This window comes from Lonchura striata, chromosome 2 (genome assembly GCF_050655825.1).
Source record: "Lonchura striata isolate lonStrDom1 chromosome 2, ASM5065582v1, whole genome shotgun sequence".
NCBI lineage: Eukaryota > Metazoa > Chordata > Aves > Passeriformes > Estrildidae > Lonchura > Lonchura striata.
The window spans coordinates 100,649,392-100,671,418 of NC_140704.1; the positions used below are offsets into that span (position 1 = coordinate 100,649,392).

At 35.8% G+C, this 22,027-nt stretch overlaps 1 long non-coding RNA gene across 1 annotated transcript; it reads right to left on the reverse strand.

Moving 5' to 3' along the window:
- Positions 1-849: 849 nt before the first annotated feature.
- Positions 850-2,011, reverse strand: LOC144247430 (uncharacterized). Its single transcript, XR_014952838.1, has 2 exons — positions 1,927-2,011; positions 850-1,824 (listed from the first exon to the last, which is right to left on the reverse strand). It is a non-coding gene; the product is annotated as an uncharacterized LOC144247430 (long non-coding RNA).
- Between the last annotated feature and the right edge of the window lie 20,016 nt (positions 2,012-22,027).

The window sequence follows — 22,027 nt, forward strand, 5'->3', positions numbered from 1 at the left end:
TTCAATGGTCATTAATTCCAGGAACAATGGTATTATTCAATCTTACTAACATTTTTTTTTTGGCAATGATATAATACCAAAATTGGTGCCATCAATTGTTTACAATGGTACTTCTACCTTTTTATGACTCCTCACTGCTGTTTTGTATTCACTGCTGTCTGAAAATTAACTCTGAGGTTTAGATATGAAACAAGGGAAAAGAGAGTTTCAAAATCACCAGATAATATGCAAGGGAAACATAAAATATTATACTGCTGCGGATAGTCTAGTGGCTTACAGTTTCAATAATGCAGCTGGGAAAAATTAAACAGCCCAATGCTATATACAGCTGATATGATGTATTAATAAAGGAAATAGAGAATAATTCTGCTGGAGGGTAACATATTTCACAGAATATGACAGTACATGGAAAGCATGTCTTGCTTGCCATTTGAGGATAGAAGTACAGTTGCAACTTAGCACATATTACATTTCAAAATCTGTCAAAATGGGTTCAGGTAAAAATCAAAGATATCTCCATAATTTGAAGTGTGTAAAGGGAGGAAAGAAGAAGGGATTGTTGATAATGAAGAGAACTATCAACTGCTAGAAGCTCACTAATTGCTATAATTTGAAAAAGAGCTTGTCTCCATTTCTTCAAATACCAGGTTCTTTGCTTATTTGGGAAATTTTCAAATGGAATACATTTCAAAAGGTTAAAAAATAGTTCAAGAATTACTTAAAGTCTACACCAAATGTAGCTTTTGTCATGGTTTGACACTGGCACAATGCCAGTGCCCCCATGAAAATGTGTTCCCTACCTTGAATACTGTGAAGTGGAATCTAGAATAGAGCAAAGCAGGCCCAAGCTTGATAACAGGAAAAAAACTTTATTAAGCTACCACTACAAAAGAAAAGAGAAAACTAAAGAAGGGAAAAAAAAACACACAAAGATCCAAATGAAAACCTTGCAAACCATTCCTCCCCCCCACCACCCAACTCCAACAAACCACAGTGAGACACAATCTGGACCCCAATCAGGTTTCCACCCTTCAAACAACAGATACTCAGTCCATCGAGGGAACAGAGTCTCTCCTGTGCCACAGATCCCCCAAGAAACACAGCTTCACATCCTGTGTTTCCATGTCACACATGGCACCGCCCGGAGAAAAAGTTTGCCATGGTGACCCTTCTCCTTTCCATGCACAGTGCTCTCACCACCAATGCATGGATGGTCAGACTGCCTTTAGGATTTTCCCTTTCAAGGATGCCCTGCCAAGAGGGGAGAAAACAACAGTTCAGTTTTTCATTGTTTGGGACCACAGTCCCCCCCCATTTTCCCCTGGGGCCGAGGGCTCAAGAACAGAGATCTTCTTCTCTTCTCTTCTCTTTTCCTTTCCAGGGCAAGGGGGCGCCACCACAAACCCCCTAACCTTTTCTCTGTTCACTCCACTTTTGTCTTTTTCCCAGCTGAAGCAGGTCTCTTGACTCACTGGCATCCTCCCAAAACACAGTCCCTCTTGAAGGAGAAGATTTGGTTCAGGTTGTGGCTAACACGGAAAAGTCCAGCCAAAAGCCACTCCTTGTCCCCCTCCCATCCAGAATTCCTCCTTCCAACATCCCATCCCAGGGTCCAAGGTGTCCCTCTTCTGCTCTTTCAAACTGAGGAGGGGAAAAGAAAATTCACAAAGCTTTCATTTCTCGAGGAAAGGGTTAAAAGTCCGAACTCCCAGGATAGCTCGATGCCCGGACATCCAGCAACTCCCACACAACTGGGCACCTTGCAGCAGCTCCCCCCGCTCCTCCTTCCTTGCGGCTTTCTCTCTCCCTCTCGGGAGAGGAACTCTGGGGGGGGAAATGGAGACATCCCAGATTTCTTCCACCCTTCCATCTGCAGGGGCCAGCCCGGTTCCAGTCCTTTCACCACCCTTAGAGCTTTCGGCCTACCTTTCAGGCCATGGGGGCTTCCCCTCCCCCACCCAGCTCGTGGCTGGGCAGGGGAGGTCTGCACTGCACGCTGACCGGAACCAAAAAGAGCGAGTTCCCCTGGGAATTCTGCTTTCAACCCCTCTGTGTTCTCAGAGGCGTGTCTACTTTCAATTGGTCAATATCTAAATTGACCTCTTCCTTCCGGAAAAAATTATCTTTCCGTGTCAAACCACAGCATCTTTGAAAGGTGAATCTAAACCACAGAAGTTTCACATTAGAGTTTAAATAATATTATTCTTTGTTTCTAAGCTATTTAGCATGATGTGAGTTAAATAGCCAGACTACATGGATTTGTCATTACCAGCTGTGACATCACTTATACTTCATGCCAACATATTAAAAGGTACTGCCGTTTTGAAACATGTAATCAAGTTGTAGCCAGAAGGAGAAGCTGCTTTAAAGTAGATAAAGTTGCCTCTTCATGCTTTTGAAATAACCATATTAAATATTCTGAAAGATAGAAGCTGATGTTCTCCCTGGCACATATCAATCAATTTGCCTGGTATGGTACTTTGAAACAGCGCTTCTACACATCTCATATAAATAGCAGTAAAGAATAGGGTTTATGTTTGCAGCCTGCGCTAATGCCCTAATCAAACATTGTAGTTTGGGATGTTGTAAAAACTGCATAAAATTAATTTGACTGCAAGTGTTGAGTATGGTGTAGTAATCATCTAAAATAATCTTAGGAAGAAATAAAATCTGAAGAATGACAGATAAAAAATATGCAGACCATTCTAGAATGTAAAATTATGAAATGGTTGAAAGATTTCTTGAAACTTGAAAAAAACCTACACCAAAACATAGCATAAATAAACCATTGTGTATGAATAATCCAAGGATACACTATTATTGGCAGGTCACGATACATTTTAAGTTTGAGCTTTAGTGCCTTTGATTTTCACATGTATCACTAATATATGTATGGTTAGGCACCTGAGTTTTCATTGCATATTTTTTTAAAAATATAGTGGTAAGTATTTGCTAGTGTGATGAGGAAGTAATGAGACATAATAATGAAGATTTAAGAAATGCCAGGAAGTCTCCATAGTAACACTGTAGTCAGAGTAGACATAATCTTTATTATGAACCTGTAACTGAATGCTGCAAGGGAGAGCAAAGGAAACTATGTTTCTAGATCATTAATTCACTGTATTTGGGTACCATGGGGCAAACTTTTTCTCGTGTTGTATATGGAATTCCTATGAGATGGAAAGCTCTCTCATCATTCTTATCCATGCATCTGCTGAGTTTTCAAGTGATTATTCAGACAACACAACTGTAACTAGTCTGCAAATAACAAGGAAAACAGAGATTCTATAAAGAACAAAAATAGAAACTATCAATATACTAGAAGAAAAACACCAAACAATATGTAGGTTTACTATCCAATAGAAAATGAGATTTGCCAAAATAAATATTAACTCTGATCTTCAGATCCTGGGGTTATTTTTTTTTTTTCTTTATCAAGAAAAAATGGGCTTTTTCTTCATAACAATGAAGAATCTTTTCACGATTCCACTTCAGAACTGGGGTCAGGAGATGAAACACTGAATACATCTGTCAACAGAGTGTTGTACTTTGCTGACTGCCTTTCCTTCTTTTACTGAAGATTAATCATGAAAGACTGTGAGCTCTATGCAATAAACAAAGATAACATTCAAAGTTGACAGTTTGATGGATGTAACAGTCTCCTAAATCAGCAAAATTCTGTGTTACTGATTAATATTTTTTCCATGTGACTTCATTGCAGTTATTTCTGGAAAGAGGTAAAAGTACCTTAATACAGATAGGTGTAATCTAAACTTAATGAGACCCATCAGTCTATCAACCACTAAGAGACAAAACTTCTGATGAAAAGAACTGAAATCCAGCTCCCTGATTATAGCCATAATGCAAGAAATGGAATTTATTGTATCTCAGAAAGCATACATAATTTACTGGTGGAGACAAGTTATTGAAGAACTTCCATGGCAGACATTAATACCTATGTGTGTAGAATAAAAGGCTACTGCCCATTTTAGAATTTTACACACCATTTCCTGCATTTATCCCTCTTGCATTTCCAGGCTTCCAGTGACTTCCAGATGCAATTGAAACCAGCAGTTTGAAAATTATAGTGCCAATCTAAACTACATTTAAAATAACCTCACAACCAAAAAACAGGTGAATATCAAAGACCATATTGGTAAGAAAATTAGACCGCTACTTTAGGTTTAAAACCAGTCTCTCTCTTTGTAGTTACTTACAATAAAAGTTGAATTTGATTCTCCAAAGTATTTTTTTCTTCCCTTTTATGGCAATTTAAACATGGTGTTTATTTTTTAGATTTCCCTCATTAATCAGAGAAGATGCAAGTTACTCTTCTCTGTAGATAGTTTCTATATATCACAACTACCCTGAAAAACAAACTTGTATAAAAAAGTCTCTGTATGGGAAACCCATTTAAATAGCAGGGTTTTTTTTTAAATGTTGTATCCTTCAGAATATAAAATACTGACACACTTCCTTTGCAAATCCTGGGATTCAGATGAATGAAAGAATCTTCATAAATGTACATAACATATATAAACAAATATAACATGCATAAACAAACATAATCATGTGGTTGAGTGAGAGGGAGATTACCAGCAAAAAAAAGTAAGGATAAGATGAACCAACTGTCCAAAGCAAGAAGAAGAAAAAAAGGAACAAAAAGCATCTGGTAAGACTTGGTGAATCATGAGACAACTAAAGGATTTGAATTTATCAGTTTTAGCTAGCGTAATTTTAAACTTTAACCTTTTTACTATTAATTAAAAATGTATTAAAATCTCATGACCTTCAAAGTGGATAAATTGTTATTCACTGCTAGTATAATTACTGGACTTAGAGTAAGAACAAATTATTATATAATTGCTCAAGATTGTTTATTTATTGGGCTGTAGCTGATTCTGATCTTGAAATGTTGTTTGAAGGAAATACTGTAAAATAGATGCATCACTTATGACTTTATGTATTCTTTTAACACACTATTCCCCTGATGTCTGGATTCAAACCCAGACAGAATATTCTCTTAAGCCATTTGAAAAAGCTTTTTTGGCTTTTTGCCAGCACTATCACTCCTATTCCAGTCACATCATAGTAATGCATGTTGTTCTAAGTTCCCATCTTCACTGTAAATTAGCTCCAAGATTATGATTAACAAATCACTCTCCATAGCTCCATATTTGCTTGTTAGAAAAGAGAAAGATCAACCTAAAACTTTCTTTATCACCACTGTAACCAAATCATCTATAACCCCCTTGGGTCTCTGATAAGCTTGTTCAGTTTTGAGAAACTTCGTTTCTTATTCTCTGGTCTCCTGAAGCACAGAACAAAACATAGTAGAAAGACTGCTATAGAAATACTTGACTGTTTTAGCCAAAGATTGACTGAAAACTGATTCTGAAGCAGTTTTAAGATTCAGGCCTCCCTTTTCTCATTTTTAATGTCACTATCTGATTTCCTGCACTTAAAAGAAATTCATGGAAAAATATCAAAATTTGTTTTCATTGTTAGAAAGTAGAAGGGTGCAAATCAATTATTTTCTTACAGATTTCAACATTATCAACTTTTAAGGCTGTGGATAGAAATATTATATAAGGAATCATGATTTTGAATCATCTTGATAAAGGTAGACCACACATTACTTAACAACAAAAATAAATGAAGCAAAATATTTGGAATCAGTGCCAAAAAACTGGAATCTAAAGCTTTGGGTTATAGGAGATTCAGCATATACATTGTACAACAGCTTTCATATCTACTAGCTCTGCACAGTTTCTTAACACTGCATTGATTGTTCCTATATGTTGTCAGAATTGAAAATTAAGGTTATTTAAAAGTGAGCTGAAATATTTTTTAGTTACGTAAAGGTGGGCTTGTGTAAATGGCAGGGAGTTGGACTTCATGATTCTTGTAGTCCTTTCCAGCTTGAGATACTCTGGGATTCTATGAATCTATGAATTTTCCCTCAGTGACTATAGAATATATATATTAACAGAGGTCAACATATGCAGCATTGTCCATGGAAACATTCAAAATGCATTAGCTTAAAGGAATAAAATTGAAATACCTATAGTAATATCTAGGACCTTTTTAGTAACACTACCATTATTTTGCAGACTGGTGTAATGAAATGCAATGTAATGATCTGGCCACAGCTATCTAGGAGATTGTGGCAGAGCTAGCAATAAAATATAATTTGGAAAATCCTAGACTGCTAGTCCATGGAGAATGCAAAGGAGAAAGATAAAAATGTGAATGATTTTGTGACTATACCTATTTCAGTGAAGCAACATAATTAGCAATTGTTCATAGGTTTTGCTCTGTGTAACCACTAAATAGACAAAGACACTAATTATTTTTAATATTTTTAAGCTGTTTTGGTTTTCAGTTTTCCCAGTAAAGCCACATTGCAACTTTATAAATATCAGCTTTATAGCAAAGTTTTATTTGAATCCTTTCTCTATGTGCATTAATTTCTAGCAATAACTTCTAAGAAATCTGCACAGGCAATAAACAAATCTTTATGTGCGTATTTATTTGTCTGAAATAAGAATAAGAACTGTATGAGCTGAAATATAGAAAAATATATGAAAATTCCATTCTAATTCAGAAATAAAATCACAGATATAATTACAACAGAAACCTTCATTACTATGAAATAGAGTTGTTCTATAGTATAAATAGGGTGGTGACTCAGAAATTGTGCTGACATCCACTGAAGTCAACAGCAATTTCCTTATACATAGTTCAATGTGTGCATGACAAACGGAATATCAAACTGTTTCAGGCTTCTAAACAAAATTCTCAATGTTCACACTTTAAAATGCTATCAAAACTAATAGAGAAGTTTCATCAAGGTAATAGCTGTAGAATGCAGAACTGAACTTTGAGAAAAGATAGTGAACTTTTCCAGCTATGTGTATGTTTATCAATGATTTATCAACTGTGTTGTTGTAGACTTTAGAAAGAAATTATCTTGGTAGTTTCTTACTTTTACTCCATAAAACATTGAAAATCAAGCAGGCTGGATCTTCCTTTTTATCTTTTTTCTGACCATTTTTCCTATTTTTACTGCTTCTTAATTACCTATTAAGAAATAAAGAAAATAAGGCATACCCTTTTACACTCTTGGAATAACCTTTTCGGCTTGAAAGTCTCTCAAAAGACACAACCTCCTCTGCAGCAGGTGTAGTTTTAATGATCCTTTGATGCCATATGTCAAATTTCATCACTTGCTGTGAAGAGTGACATTTCTTTTGATAGCTCCTAGCAACAGCAACACCATTTATTAGTGGTCACCTTACACACTAGACTAATAATTTCTGCAGCAAAAACATTTAATTTCAGCTTCATGCCATGCTGCACACTATCTCTCATGCTGCTCTCCTCTGTTTGTAATTACTTTTAAAGTAAAATAAATCTATATTATTAATTCACTGCCCACTGTATTTGTTTTCACATGCTCAGAAGAGCACCACTACATTCTGGATTAGGGTGTTTCAAAGCTGCATTCTGAAGTGGATTTCCTGTCAGTATAGACAGCAAATATGGAAGCAAATATGGTGCAAGAGCATGTTTGTGCACAGGTGCCAGGCAGTGGAAGTGCACCACTGCTGTAACAATAAACATACTGGAACATCAGCAGACATCCAGGTATGGACTACTTGCAGGTTTTCAACGAGGTCTTTATATGCACAGGTTGTGAAGGAATATGATATTTCCCTCTGCTACTGTCATATTAATTCCCTGGACAATCATACAGGTATTCTGATACCACTGGAACCTTTAGATAAAGGAATTGCTTGTCAAATCACCTTGATTTTCAAATGGCACTTCACATTTCTTTCTCTTCAAATGTTCCTTTTATATCAGAAACATGTAATGACTTGCACTGCAGTTTTGAAAATCCAACATTATGTTGGTTACTGCTAATCAATGACACCTTTAACATTTTCAAATATGTAAACAAAGTAATAATTCCAAACCACATTATAAGAGGAATACTAGGAAACTAAATGTCTTACTGCTAGGCAGAAGAATAAGTGGACTATAAAATATCAAGCAATGCCTTTGGGAAGGGAATCAATTTGATACCTTTTTAGTTCAGTCTTCATTAAAAAAAGTCACTGGCATCTTTTGCAGAAGAATAGGAACTCCAGTTACAACAAAGCATGGAAACATTAGACATACTTGCATATGTTACTTCCCCTTCAAATTAGTGAGAGCTGATGAAGTACTTATTCTGAAATATATTGTTAATAAAATCCTTAAACTGCCAAAGGTAGGTACTGCAGAAATTATGGAGGACAGGAAAAACACAAGGATAATTTGTGTTTAGAAATAAGGCGATTCAAGAACTATGAAAAGTATAGAGAAATCATGTTAACATCAGTCATAGAAACACACAATCATTGAATGGATTCAGACCTTAAAGCTCATCTAGTTCCAATTCTTCTGCCATAGGCAATCTCTCTTCTTAGAAGAGATTTCCCATCCCTCTAAATCACCTTTCTGACTTTCTTCTGAACTTGCTCCAGCAGGTCCATTGCTGAGAGTTTCAGAGGTGGATTCATTACTCCAAGTGGGATCTAATGGTAGCAGAGCAGAAGGGCAGAATCACCTCCCTCGACCTGCTGGCCACATTGCTTTTAGTGCAGCCCATGATATAGTTGGTTTTCTGGGTTTCAAGTTGTCAGAGACTGAAAATGTTCATGCCACAAACATTGATATAAAGTTTTGCTCATTATAACAAAAACTGTATAAAGAAGCTACAACCAAAGATGCCTCCCTGAAGATGCCTGACTGGGACGTTGGACTCTTAAGTTAAATCACTAAGATTAGATGAAGGAAAACCCATTCTTTAATCATCTCAGATGCAGGAAAAAACAAACAAAGTGGAAGAAGATAAATTCATCCACAAGAAAGCCGAAGACAGCAGAGATTCTTCCCTGGCTCAGTTTGGGGTGGGAGAGATCACAGCCCACAGAAGCCAGGTTTACAAAGCCTCTCCCAAAAACAGGGATCTGGAGAGGAGGTTTCAGCTGTAACCTCTGGTTAGAGGCAGTGACCCATCCTCCCTTACACAAACTGGCCCAGCTCTGAAACCCCCAACCCGGGACCCCAGGAAGGCCACATCCATGGGACAGTCACATGAGAGACAGCTGAGGGGGTGTCACAATCCATCAAAGACCCCCTGAAATGCCTTCAGCCCCACCCCCCCACTCCGCCCCCCTGAGCCTGAGTGTATATTAACCCATCAGTTTCTATGCTTTCTGGGGGAACCTTCACCTCTAAAACCAGTTGGAGAGGGTCAACAGAATATCACTGGGATGTATGGAGTGGTGATATTCTCTTAATTCTATTTCTATTTCTGTTTCTGTTTTTCTTTCTTTCTTTCTTTCTTTCTTTCTTTCTTTCTTTCTTACTTACTTTCTTTCTTTCTTTTTCTTTTTTTCCCTCTCCCTCTCTCTCTTTCTCTCCCTCATATTTACTATCAAATAAAACCCATATTATTGTCACTGGCATATGGTCTTATTTGCATGTTAATTCAGGCACAGGCATTTCTAATAACTTCAGTAACCAGATCATGACACAAGTGCAACTGTTGGTTCATGTCCAGAGTTTTTCCAGATCCTGGAGAAATAGTAGAATACACACACTAAAATAAAGGAAGAATAACAGTCAACATGAATCTGTGAAGACTAGATCATATGAAACCAAACTAATTTCTATCTATGACAGAATAATAGACTTTGTGAATAGGAAGGAAATCTTAGATATCACATATCTTCATTTCATCAAGCTTTTTCCACCTTTCTGGGATTTTCATAAGAAATCTAGAAAAATTAAACTGTTATGATATCATCACCTAACTGGCAAGAGTGTTTTCCAGAGAGCAGCACTCTTAAACTATAATATATCATATAGGGTTTTTAAGTCTGGAATTCTAATAATTAAAATCATAAACAAAGTTAAATTTTGACAAAGTCCAAAATACTGGAGGAAAAAAGTACATATCTAAATAAACTTGGTAAATATGAGAAACTGTGTGGAAAATTAGGATGTAATCTAGTAATGAAGCACACAAAGTTTTACACGCAATTAGATGTAAGTGGCTGTGCAACCACAGGGTGTAGAAAACCTGTCTGGGCAGAAGCACTGAATAAATTGCTAAAAGGATGGTGAACAGAATTTCAGTCACAGCATATATTAATCAAAAATATCACACTAATGATGAAAACTCATTTAAGTTAATGAGATGAGAACTGCGCTATTACCTGCAAAAAACCCCCTGAAGTCACAATTTCCTCTTCTAAGTGGTAGTAATATCTGAACTGGAATATTAACTCCTACTTTAAGCATCTTAGTTTGATTCAATTCATGATAGCCCATGAAATAGTAAACAAGTGTGGAAATAGATCCTGGAAACACAACTATGTGTAAAGTTGAAGAAAATAGGTTTATTAGGTTTAGAAACATGTGATGTTCTTTGGCTATGTAAAAGGTATTGTGAAGGAGAAGGAATAGTGACATTAAATAGCAAGTGAGACATGGATTGTTTCTCAGGGAAAGCAGATAGAGGTCTAACAGAAAGATTAAATAAACTACTGGAATTTCTATCACTCAAAATATTTTATAACATGGATAGCTTCATAAATGTTATTTTCAGGAGTGACATAGATATAAATGATCCTGTTTTCAGTCTCCATACATATTTGTTTACAATTCAATTACTATTACACCCTGAAAACTAAATGAGGAAATATAACTTAGAGTAATTCCTGTAAGAATTATCATGAGTTCATGGATAATCTTTTATCTGTTTAATTGTGTGAATTTCTCGCATACTAAAATTCAAGATTACAAATCAAATGAAACCAGTCTCTCTCCATTGAACTACCAGATTTTACATTTCCCCTGTCGGATTATGCACAGAGTTGATTCTTAGGATTGTGCTCTCTTCCTGAAGTGTGTTCTAGTTTTTGTTTCTGTTTAGAATCATAAAAGATGTTGAGTTGGAAGGAACCCACAAGGATCATTGAGTCCAACTCCTGGTCCTGCACAGGACACCCCAAGAGTCATGCCATGTGCCTGAGGGCATCATCCAAATGCTTCTTGAAGTCTGTCAAGCTTGGTGTTGTGACCACTTCCCTGAAAAACACTCTTCCAATGCCTGACCACCTTCTGGGAGAAAAACCTTCTCCTGCTATATAGCATAGTCCTTCCCATATCAGTTAATGTCATTTCTTCAAATCCTTTCACTGGTCATGAAAGTGAGGAGATGTGTATCTGCCCCATATCTTCCCCTCACAAGATTGTTGAAGAGTATCATGAGGTCTCCCCTCAGTCTCCTCTTCTCCAGCCTGAACAGACCAAGTGACCTCAGCAGTTCCTTGTATGGCTTCCCCTCCACCAACCATCTTCATTGTTCTTCTTTGGATCCTCTTTAATAGTTAAATAGGTTTTTTTATATTGTGGTACCAAAACTGTTCCCAGCACTCAAGGTGAGGCTGCCCCAGCTCAGAGCAGAGCAGGACAATCCCCTCCCTTGCCGGGCTGGTGATGCTGTGCCTGATGCCCTCAGGACAGGCTTGGCCCTCCTGGCTGCCAGGGCACTGCTGACTCAGGTTCAGCTTTCCATTGACCAGAACCCCCAGGTCCCTTTTAACAGTGCTGCTTTCTAGCATGTCATTCCCCAGTCTGTACACATGACCAGAATTTTCCAATCCCAGGTGCAGAATCCAGCATTTTCCCCTGTTAAACTTCAAATAGCCCAGCCCTCTGATTTCCCAAGGTCTCTCTTCAGGGTCTCTCTATCCTCTAGATTTAGTGTTGCTGGCATAGTGTCCCTTCCAGTCTTGCCTCCAAGTCATTCATGAAGATGTTGAAGAGCATGGGGCTGAGCATGGAGCCCTGTGGAACCTCTCTAATAACCTGTCTGCAGTCTGATGTCACCCCATTCACTATAAATGTCTCTGCATTTACAAATTCATTTTAAGTGTTTGAACATGCATTATGTAATTAAATTCACAATACTTCAGCATTATGTGCAGTATTGTAATAATATGGTATTCATTAATTAGTATTGCTTCTGTCTTTTACACAAGGAAGCTGAAGTATAGACACGGAACCATGAAAGTCAGTGTCAAATTCAGAAATAAAAACTCACTTGATTCTTCTGTGGTTCCTTTTTCTTGATTATTTTGCCTCTCTATCTCAGTTTTCTCAGAGAGCTCACATGGTCAGTACATATTCATTCTGCAGGTTGATGCCACCATTAGTTGCATTCTTGTACAGCCTGCAGGCGGCATGTACTGTAGCTAAAGAAAAAATACTAAAAACACATGTAAGAGAGCACTTGTGACAACATTATATAGTAGAAAAATTCCTTCTGTATCATACATATTTTGGTTTTAATTGTAAAGCAACACTGGTCCTGTTAATGACCAGTGTTGAATGACCATGCTTGAAAAATTTAACCAATTAGTGTAGTATCTATACCTTGGAAAATATTTGGAACCATATTTTTTATAATTAGAAAAAGGAAAATTTTTCAAAATGTTTCAATAGCCAAAGACAATGGGTCTAAATATCAAAAGTGTTAATAATTTCATTTTAATTTCTTCAAATAGACAACATCCAGAAAGAAAAAGGTCAAATAATAAACCAATGTAGATGCAGATCCTGGATGGTATTTCTGCATTCTAAAAGTTAGCCAAAATTCTCTCATGAAGACTGTATCATAGCAGATAGAAATAATCTCAGTTCACTCACATGCAGCAACTTCCTTTTATTTTGTAAAAATTAAAAGGATTATTAGGAAATATTTAGTACTATATGCACTAGAGGTCTGCTATTCCCTATGACCCCATTACACTGCAATAACAGTCAGATACTATGTGTGTAATTTTGTTTTTTCATCTGAATATAATTTATTTTACAATTGTTCTTTCTTTTGCAAAGTCTTTCAACTACAGCTAACTATGAAATATTTTGTTCAGGTTTAGTCTTTTTTGTTTTTTTCTTTCCTTTCAATTTTACCAGTACAACATACTCTTTGACCATCAAGGAAAATATTTTAAATGGCCTCCTATATTCAGTCTGTTATATTCTACTGTTCCATTGTTCCTGAACACTTTACAACAAACAAAGAAAAAAAAAAATACCTGGGCTTTCTGTCAGGACCTAGAAAAGCAGGCAGGAGTTCTGCCTCAGTCATTCCTGGGAGAAAATTAGGAGTGGTACCTACAGTCATCTCTGGTGAACATTCTCAAGCCAGCACAGATACCTAATTCATACTTTATATTCCTTTTAGCAAAACCTTTAGTGGAATATGTGTTATTTATTTATTCATTCTTTAAATCCCTATGTTATTTGGTCAGGGCTGTCTGAATTGGTTTTAAATTTGTTGTAATTTAAAATCTCAATTCAATTTTGAAAGAATTGAAAAGTAAAAATTTTTTGTGGTTTTATCATATATTCTTTTGCTAGAAAAATGATGGCTGTCTTTCGTCTTTATCTTTTTCTCTGTTACAAGGAGATTGTAACTAAATCAAATTTACTGACCATCACAGGGTTTAAAGGAGAAACATGATGCACTTCTGAAATAAAAATATCAAAAAGACCAATGAGAGAAAAATTCACCATATATTTCTTCTAATCTTAAATTATTAGTATTGTATTTCTCTGCAAAATAAGTGATTGCTTCAGGAAATCTCGAGTCTGCAACTACAGTTACTTCAATTTATTCTGCGGAATGGGTAGAACTGCCTTACCCCAGAGCACGAGAGGTCAGCCAAAAGCATCAGCACTGTTTTGTGGTCTTATTACAAGAAATAGTGAATAGCTCAGGGAGTTGTTGATTGCCCTTTACTCCCACAGACTTCAGTTCTTCAGTACCTAATGGTTTTAATCTCTTCAGTCCTAATGTCTACAATTAAACTGCAAAATATTCCCCCCCTGAGTCCCATTGTTTTCCTCCATTTGGCATTCATTGATTTCCTACCCTGTTACTATCTCCCTGATTTCCAACTGAAATAAAACACAGGAAGAATCATGTTATTTTTATTTCCATGTTGGAGTTTTATGCTACCATCATTGGCAATGTCAGCACAGCTCTGGGAATAGAGAACAGCTTTTGCCAAAGACAGAAGGGAACCCTGAGAAAACTGAACAAAAATTAAGAGACAGATATTTACAAAGCAAATTACATTTGTTACAGTCCTTAAGCTTTTTAAAAACAAGTTCACATCAGAAATAAACTATGATTATTTATTTTAAAAAATTAAGAAAAACATCAGATGAATAGTGAGTATTAGACATGACTTGTGGGCAGCCTGATGACAAGCAGCATTGGTAGTGGAATAATTAACATTTCTGAGCAAAAATCTGCATATTTCAGAACAGAAATGTTCCTTTTTCTGATATTTAGAAAGCAAGAAATCATATTGGATCATTCAATAAGTTCATAGACATTAATAATGACAGCAAGTTCAGGCCTGTTCACCAACTATTTCCTTTTACAAATCTCATTTAGCAGGTGTGATGTACAGAATGCCACAACATCACACTGCCTCACATTTGGGCTGATAACAGTAAAATCGATAACAGGAAAATCAATATTTATTTTCATACAACAGAAATCTTGGAAGGAGCTGGGAAATTAGAGGGACTGTAAACCAGAAAGCCTTGACATACAGGAACCATCAATGGCAGCAGTATCTGTGCACAGGCACAGAGCATGGTTTAATGATTCCTTGCCAATTAGTTATTTTGATAAAATTCATGCAAGAGTACTCAGATGGATGATGCTGACCATTACTAACTCCTGAATGGTCTTTCTGCCTATGCTCAAAGTGCATTTGAAAAGCAATAAGCTTTACTCAGAAACAAACATTGATCCATGAACAAGAGTATTTCAGACCCCAAATAAGTTTTTTGGGCAGTATCCATGAACAAGAGTATTTCAGACCCCAAATAAGTCTTTTGGGCAGTATCTAGGATATCCTGGTGCCAAAATTTACAGTTTTATCAATACATGAATGAGCCATGCATTTACACATTTTGGAAGAGGGCAGTCATAAAGTTTAGCTAGGTAGTAGTTCAGTATGGCTGATGGAGCATTGCTTTGTCTGAAACTCCATCACAAGTAATTTTCATATGAAAATGACTTTTCAATATCAGCTTCACTGATACTTGTTGAGCCCAAGCACATTATCACTCACTCCTGGGTGCCATTCTTGGAGGGATTGTACATGGCTCTCAATATGGTTTTCTTTCTTATTTTTCTGCTGCCAATACCTCTTCTTTCTTCTGTCACAAGACTTTTTTCCTCTATAATGGTGAGCAGAGAAAATTTATGCATTATGTCCATGTTGATATATTAATCCCTCCTAAATTCTGCTTTTCTCTCTCTTTAAGGTTTGAGGAGCTTCTTTCCTTTTCAGTTTGGCTGTTCTAAGCAGTCTCGCATTAGCATTTCTCACTTCCTCTTTAAATTTTCGTTCAAGCATTTAACTGAAAGGTGCTCATTATTTTTTTATTTCAAGGTCTAGCCGAGTGTCAGAAATAAAAGGGAAATATCTACCAGCTCTGCATCAGCAAAAGCCAATTTGTTCCTACAAATATGATTCTCCATCTCTATATTCTCTTTTCAAGATATTGAGACACTCAGGTCCCATAAATCCATCTTACTTCCACCAAGATTTTCTTACTGGGACAATGTTGCTGACTATATGAATAAAATAAACAAGGGAAACTTGGTCCACTATGCATTAAGTAATTGGATCACCATCTTAGGTTTTAAGATGTCAAAATTAGTGAAAGAGTCTGGTAGAGAATAAAGTAGGTTAAAAAAGTACAAATTCTTGCAATATTTTGAAGTAGTTTTGGAATAATGCAAATGTAAAATTTCATTTTTTTTTCTCTATAATCCTCCCAAAAATTCTTTCAATTTGTTAGTTTGCTTGCTTTTTAATATGTAGATAATGTAGATGGACTTGTTCAGAGAATTTGACTGCAGAGAGACAGAAAATGAAAAATACTCTCCCTGAGGTGAATAATGAGCCTCAAAAATGGGTGCTCTGAAGCACATATTTCGTGAACATTATTCTTCTTCCCTTTTCTGGAAACTGCACGACTTTGCCTTGTATAAAAGCTGTGTGGTCTCATGACCTCAAGAACAGTGACAGATATTTTTATGCTCTGTCTTTCAAGGAAAATGTCTTAAAAATTAAGTATTAAAATAGGCATCAGCCCATAAGAGAAAATGACACATAAAGAAAATCTAATGAGGAACCAGAGAGACAGAAGTTAAGTACCTCTTGGAAAAAATGGAATAATAGCAGTGAAAAAGTCTTACCAACTTGCACTCTGAAAGATCAACACACACACTTTGGTGTAATTCAAATGTAAACGACAAAGACTATTACTGCCATCAGTTTGGTAGATTCAAATTAGATTCACTTCTGTGGTTTCACAATTTAGGGATTGAAGTCCTTTAAATGTAACATTCAGTTATTCACATCTCTAACCATTTTAATACTTAGTTTTGCCATTGATTCAAGAATACTTACATTTTACTTCTGTCTACTGTCTCTCAATTGCTTTGCTTTGGTTACTTGGCAATCTTCCTGCTTTATTTAACTATTCCAGACTCCAGTAATGAAAATGAAATAAATCCCCAAATATAGTATTTTATTATAATAATTGATGGTAATAACTATATTGATAATTGAGATATTGATATATATTGATAATAATAATAGAATGAGGATTATAACCTGCTTTAATTTATATTGTTTTATACTTGTTTCTATATAGTCTGCCTGAAGAAGGAATATTATTTGACTGGTTTTTATGTTGAACAGGTAAGTGGGGTAGATGCTCAGTCAAAAGTGTCTTTCTTCTATGCTCTACAACAAAAATATTCTGACTTTTGGCTTAATGACTAAGATTCACTGCATGTATCCCATGGCTGTTTACTGCTGATGATACAAAAGCCCTTCCCTTCTGTTTCTGAAAGCATCCTTGCCATAGAGGAGCTTCAGCTGAAGCTGCCACTGACCTAGTTGAAGCCCTTCATGGTCACACAAAGGCCACTTTTCTTTTGAGTCCAAGAAACCTAAAGAATCTTTATTTTCTCCCTGCAGTTTCCAATTTCCTATTAAATATTACACTGTCCTTTTTTGTACTGTCCATAAGAACTCAGCAGTCACAAACATATCTTTTATTTAGGTTTCTCAGTCACTTTGCGTTAAGGATTGGCAAATCACTATTGATGGTTAAGACACTACAATTGGTGTGTATGGTTGATAACTTCCCTTTTCTTTGTATTTTTATTTCCTGGGTTTTTTTTTTCTTTAAAAGTTTTCTATATATTGCTTCTTTTTTCCTCCTATCTGCTTTCTAAATCTCCTTTAATACTGAAATATTTTTCACTAAGCTTCATTGGGAATACTCATTGTTCCAAGAAACATTTCAGATTAATTAGCCCAATTTACTAAAAGTATAGCAAACTTCCCATAATTAAGTATCAGCTTTTCTTCTTCTAAAAAAGAAAAACAGATAAAACCGTATTTTAAGACTTTAAAGCATTCTGTAAAGATAAAATGCACCTAGAACAAATAGTCATTAAAACATACCGATTGTTTTGAAGTTATAAACATATAGTTCATACACATCACATATCTGACCTTCATTCTTCAAATTTCAATGTCAGTGTTGTATTATTGGATATACCTAATTTTTATATACATAACATGAACAAAAAAGCTGAGTAATTTCAAGCATGCAGCTCTTTAGAATAGACTTATGTTACTTTTTCTTACATTACACTTTTGTTCAGGCAATGCCTTTGGTCTTGTAATGCGTCCTACACATAGTATCACTATTCTAAAATGAATCATACAGTCAGTTGTAAAATTACACACACATCAAAATGTTAACTATATTGTTCTTCACACAATGACTCTTCAAAATCAGCCTACTAATAAATACACACATACATATTTCCCACCATATGCACACTTGAGAAAATATTTCTCCACTTCCAGAATTCAACTACTAGAAAAGTTGTTGTAATTTTGAAAGCTTTACTTTTAAGGATCTTTTGCTTTCCTGTTGTCTCACATCATCTCTGAATGCTACATTCTGCTGTAGCATGCAGCATACAGACTGTTACTCTCTACATTCATTATAGTCTACAATCTGTTTATGTGATTCAAAAGAACAGTTTAATAGGTATCAGTGAGCAGCTTTTCACCTTGTGTTTAAAAATTAGATAATCTAGAACAAAAACAAAACCTTTTTTTTTTTTTTCTTTTGTATGCTCCAGATGACACAAAGAATGAAGCAATCCTTTAAAATATTTTTGGAAAAAAAAAATTCTGAAAATATTTTTTGAAACTAAAAACTACTCTGTCTTCAGTGGGTTTCCAAATGTTGAATTTTCTGCCAAGTCTTCATGCCTGAAGTGTAGCTACTGTGTTCATAAAAAGAGGAACATCTGACTTGTCATAAGGTATTTGTCATTCTTTGGCTTATTTGCTGTAGTTGTGTTAGTATTTTTCCTGATATTTTTTTGTTTGGTTTTTTGTTTTCTTCAGGGCTGAGGATGACAGGAGTGCAACAAAGGGGGAAAAAAGTAATCTCTGTAACCAAAATGCTCAGACAAATGCCCAAGGATGGGTCAGCTGTGAGGAGTGCAGGAAAAAAAACCAAACTAACAAAAAAAAAACCAAAAACCAAAACAAACAAACAAACAAAACTACCAAACCCAACAAAAAGCAACAAAACAAAAACAAACAAAAGCCCCCAAACCCAAAACACAACAAAAACCAAAACCAACCAACCAAACAAAAAAAAATCTCAATAAAACCCAGAGAAAATAAAACAAATTCCCAACCCCTCTGTCCTCCTAGTTTTCAGAATATGAAGCATGAAACCTTTGTTGCATACAGACTGCACACAGCACCTGACATGTACAGCAGTATCAGGAAAGTACTCTATCACTATAATTTGTTTTGCTTAAATCTCTAGGTGTGTTGAAAACAGTCCAGCTATATAGAGGATCACATTTTGAGCAAACTCTGAAAGTTACAGACAAGGGAGTATTTTAGAACTTTTGGGACATGAGCAGCTCTGCTTATGAAAAGCCTATCCTGTAGAGCACTGTTTACTGGCCTTTTAAATAATCATAAAATATCATAAGCCACTCTAATTGGATTCCAGGAAACAATTCACAATAGAAAAATATTGCTACATTTTTCTCTAACGAATGATTTATAAAACAGGCTGCAGCTTCTCTATATTTGTTTGTTATTCAGCAATCTACTTGGTCAATAATTCTTGGCCATGTTTTTTTCATGGTTAAAATTTGTGCAAATATGTATTCCTTTGAATTCCAGATATATTGAGTGATCATACATGGCAATTTCATGTGTTCTGACTGAATGTATACAACTCATGTAATCAGGTTTTCAGTATAAATGAACTTGAATTCAAATTAAAAATTATTTTCCCTTAGAATTGTCAGATTTTTTTACTCACAGTGTTGATCTGGATTGGGCCAGTCAAACTGGCTTGTCAATATTCAATTATAGTGACTTTCCTTCTCTTCAGGGTCCACCACTTCTAACTAAAACAGAGAAAAATAAACAAGCAGCACTGGGTTCTTGCCTTCTCTAGAACTTAAAAATGCCTCCTCTCTTTCATTTAGTCCAAATCTGCTTTCCTTAGACATAGTAATGTACTGTAATCACATTTAGTTCTACAGAGAGATCTCCATTTTTTCATCCCTTTGAATGTTTGAGGCAGTCCCAGTGAGTATCTCTTCTATGTCTGAAATTATCACTTTCTTAGATACATGCATCAATTCCTACATAAAAACCCCAAAGATTTAAGACAATTTTAAATACTACAAGTATAGGGGGCCAGATGAAGATGGTTGAGCAGGACAGTTTTCAGAAAAAATTACTGCTGTATTTGATCCCTTTCACTAGTCAGCAAATGTGTGTTTGAAAAGACTACAAATATGTCGTAAGAAGATATTGGAGATAAAAGTAGAGCAGAAGAACTGAAAATATCAATGCAGTATAGGGCAGAAAGAGAAAGGGTAGAGGTGTAAAGAAGAGACATTCAAGATTCAGTTACATGTCAGTAAAACATTGCCACAGAATATCAACAAGAAGAGAGGGAGTTGAGAAAGAACCAAGGCAATAAGATTGCTTTTACTACAGAACACCTAACTGTGTATGGTATGCAATCCCAAAGAACACTGCTAATCACATTGATGGGATGTGTGTGGGGCCAGAAGTGTCCTGCTTCATTACCTTCATATGGCACCTGTCAGTAGAGTTGAATGTGTGCAAGTACTGACAAAATAAGAATACAATTTGGCCATATGGCTTGCATTCCATCACAATGCTGCCTTCGATCAGCCTGGGTGGAAGACAACTTGTCATTGCATCCTCTTGTCCATCCATCTGACAATGCTAATCCCCTGCCATTCAAATCTGTCTTGTCCCCAGCCCGACTTCCCAGCTGCTGCTGAAATAGGACACGTGTTGCTTATGCTGCTCTCTTCCTGGAGATGATTCGCTTCTCCTGGCCTTCTTTAGACTTTCTGCTTCTTCACCAGCAGCTCTAGCTGTCTCTTTCTGTCCCCCCATGCTTTATTCCCCTTAGTAATATTCCATTCATGCTGTTTGCTTCTCTTTGGGGAGAACAAGATTCATCCCAAAATGATCCAGTCCTCTTTAGGCTGTCTCCCAAATTGCTTATTTACATATGCTTGAGAGAGTGCATCTTCCCCAGTTCAATCATTTCCTAACCTCAGCAATTCCATCATTCAGTCACACACATGGGAAGATGTGGGCTAGAGGGTTTTTTACTGCATTGTTCAGGTCTGCTTGGCACAGAATCAGTTTTACTGTATTTTGTGAAACTGCCAAGCATATTGCAACCCATTTTTAATTAAAGGAAAGCTTTGATTAAAGACAAGCAAGTCTGGCAGACAGTCCTTTAAAAAAAAAAAACCGACAAAATCTGAGTCTTCCAAGACTTTTTTTAGTGCTCTGGGTATATCATTCAAACCTCCATCACAAGGATTATGTACAAACATGAAAGCAAGAGCCAATTTAAAATATCAACAAAAGTGGCATTTCTCACACTGTGACCAGTCAAACCACAAGCACTTCCTAGCTCACATCAAAGATAACTTTAAAAATTGCTCAGATGATAAGACCAATATTTTTGCTGCATTCCCTAGGACTAAACAAACCTACTTCCATCAGGATTAATCAGTATTAAAAAGTCTGCTTGGTTTAATCTATCTTGTGCGCTTCTGGCAAAGATAACCATACCCATAATCAGCCTAAAGGTCAGATCATGGAAAAGGCAGTATTTATTTACCTCTGGGGCACTGACAACATCACTTACTGTGTTTTTTCTACCTCTGGTAGCAGCTTTGTCTTGTTAGTCACTAAATGGAAGCTATTAGCAGCAGTAGAAAACTATGATTCTTTTAAAAAATTGAGGAAATGCATGAATTATGACAAATGGTGGTATATGTTACCTTCAAATGCATTTAATAGCTACATTTCAATAGTATATTTACTTCAGATATTTGGAGTAAATCTTAGAATACACTTCACCACAAAATTAGATCATAACTTAATAGCAACAGAGTACAGTTTTCAAAATATGTTGACTCATGATCTGGTCAAAAGTTCTAATTTTCTTTTAAAACTGTTTCTGAAATTATGAGCCAATAAATATCAATGGAATTCCTTCATTAACTAACAGACCCATATCTTTGCCTTTCAATCTGATAACTAGAAGGTAGCATTCTTCTTCTTACCAAAAAGACTTCATATATAGAGATATATAGATATATAGATAGACTATATATAGATATTGATATAGATATATAGATACAGATATTATATAGATATATTATATAGATAAATATAGATTATATAGATATATGCCGATATAGATTATATAGATTGATATAGATATATATGATATA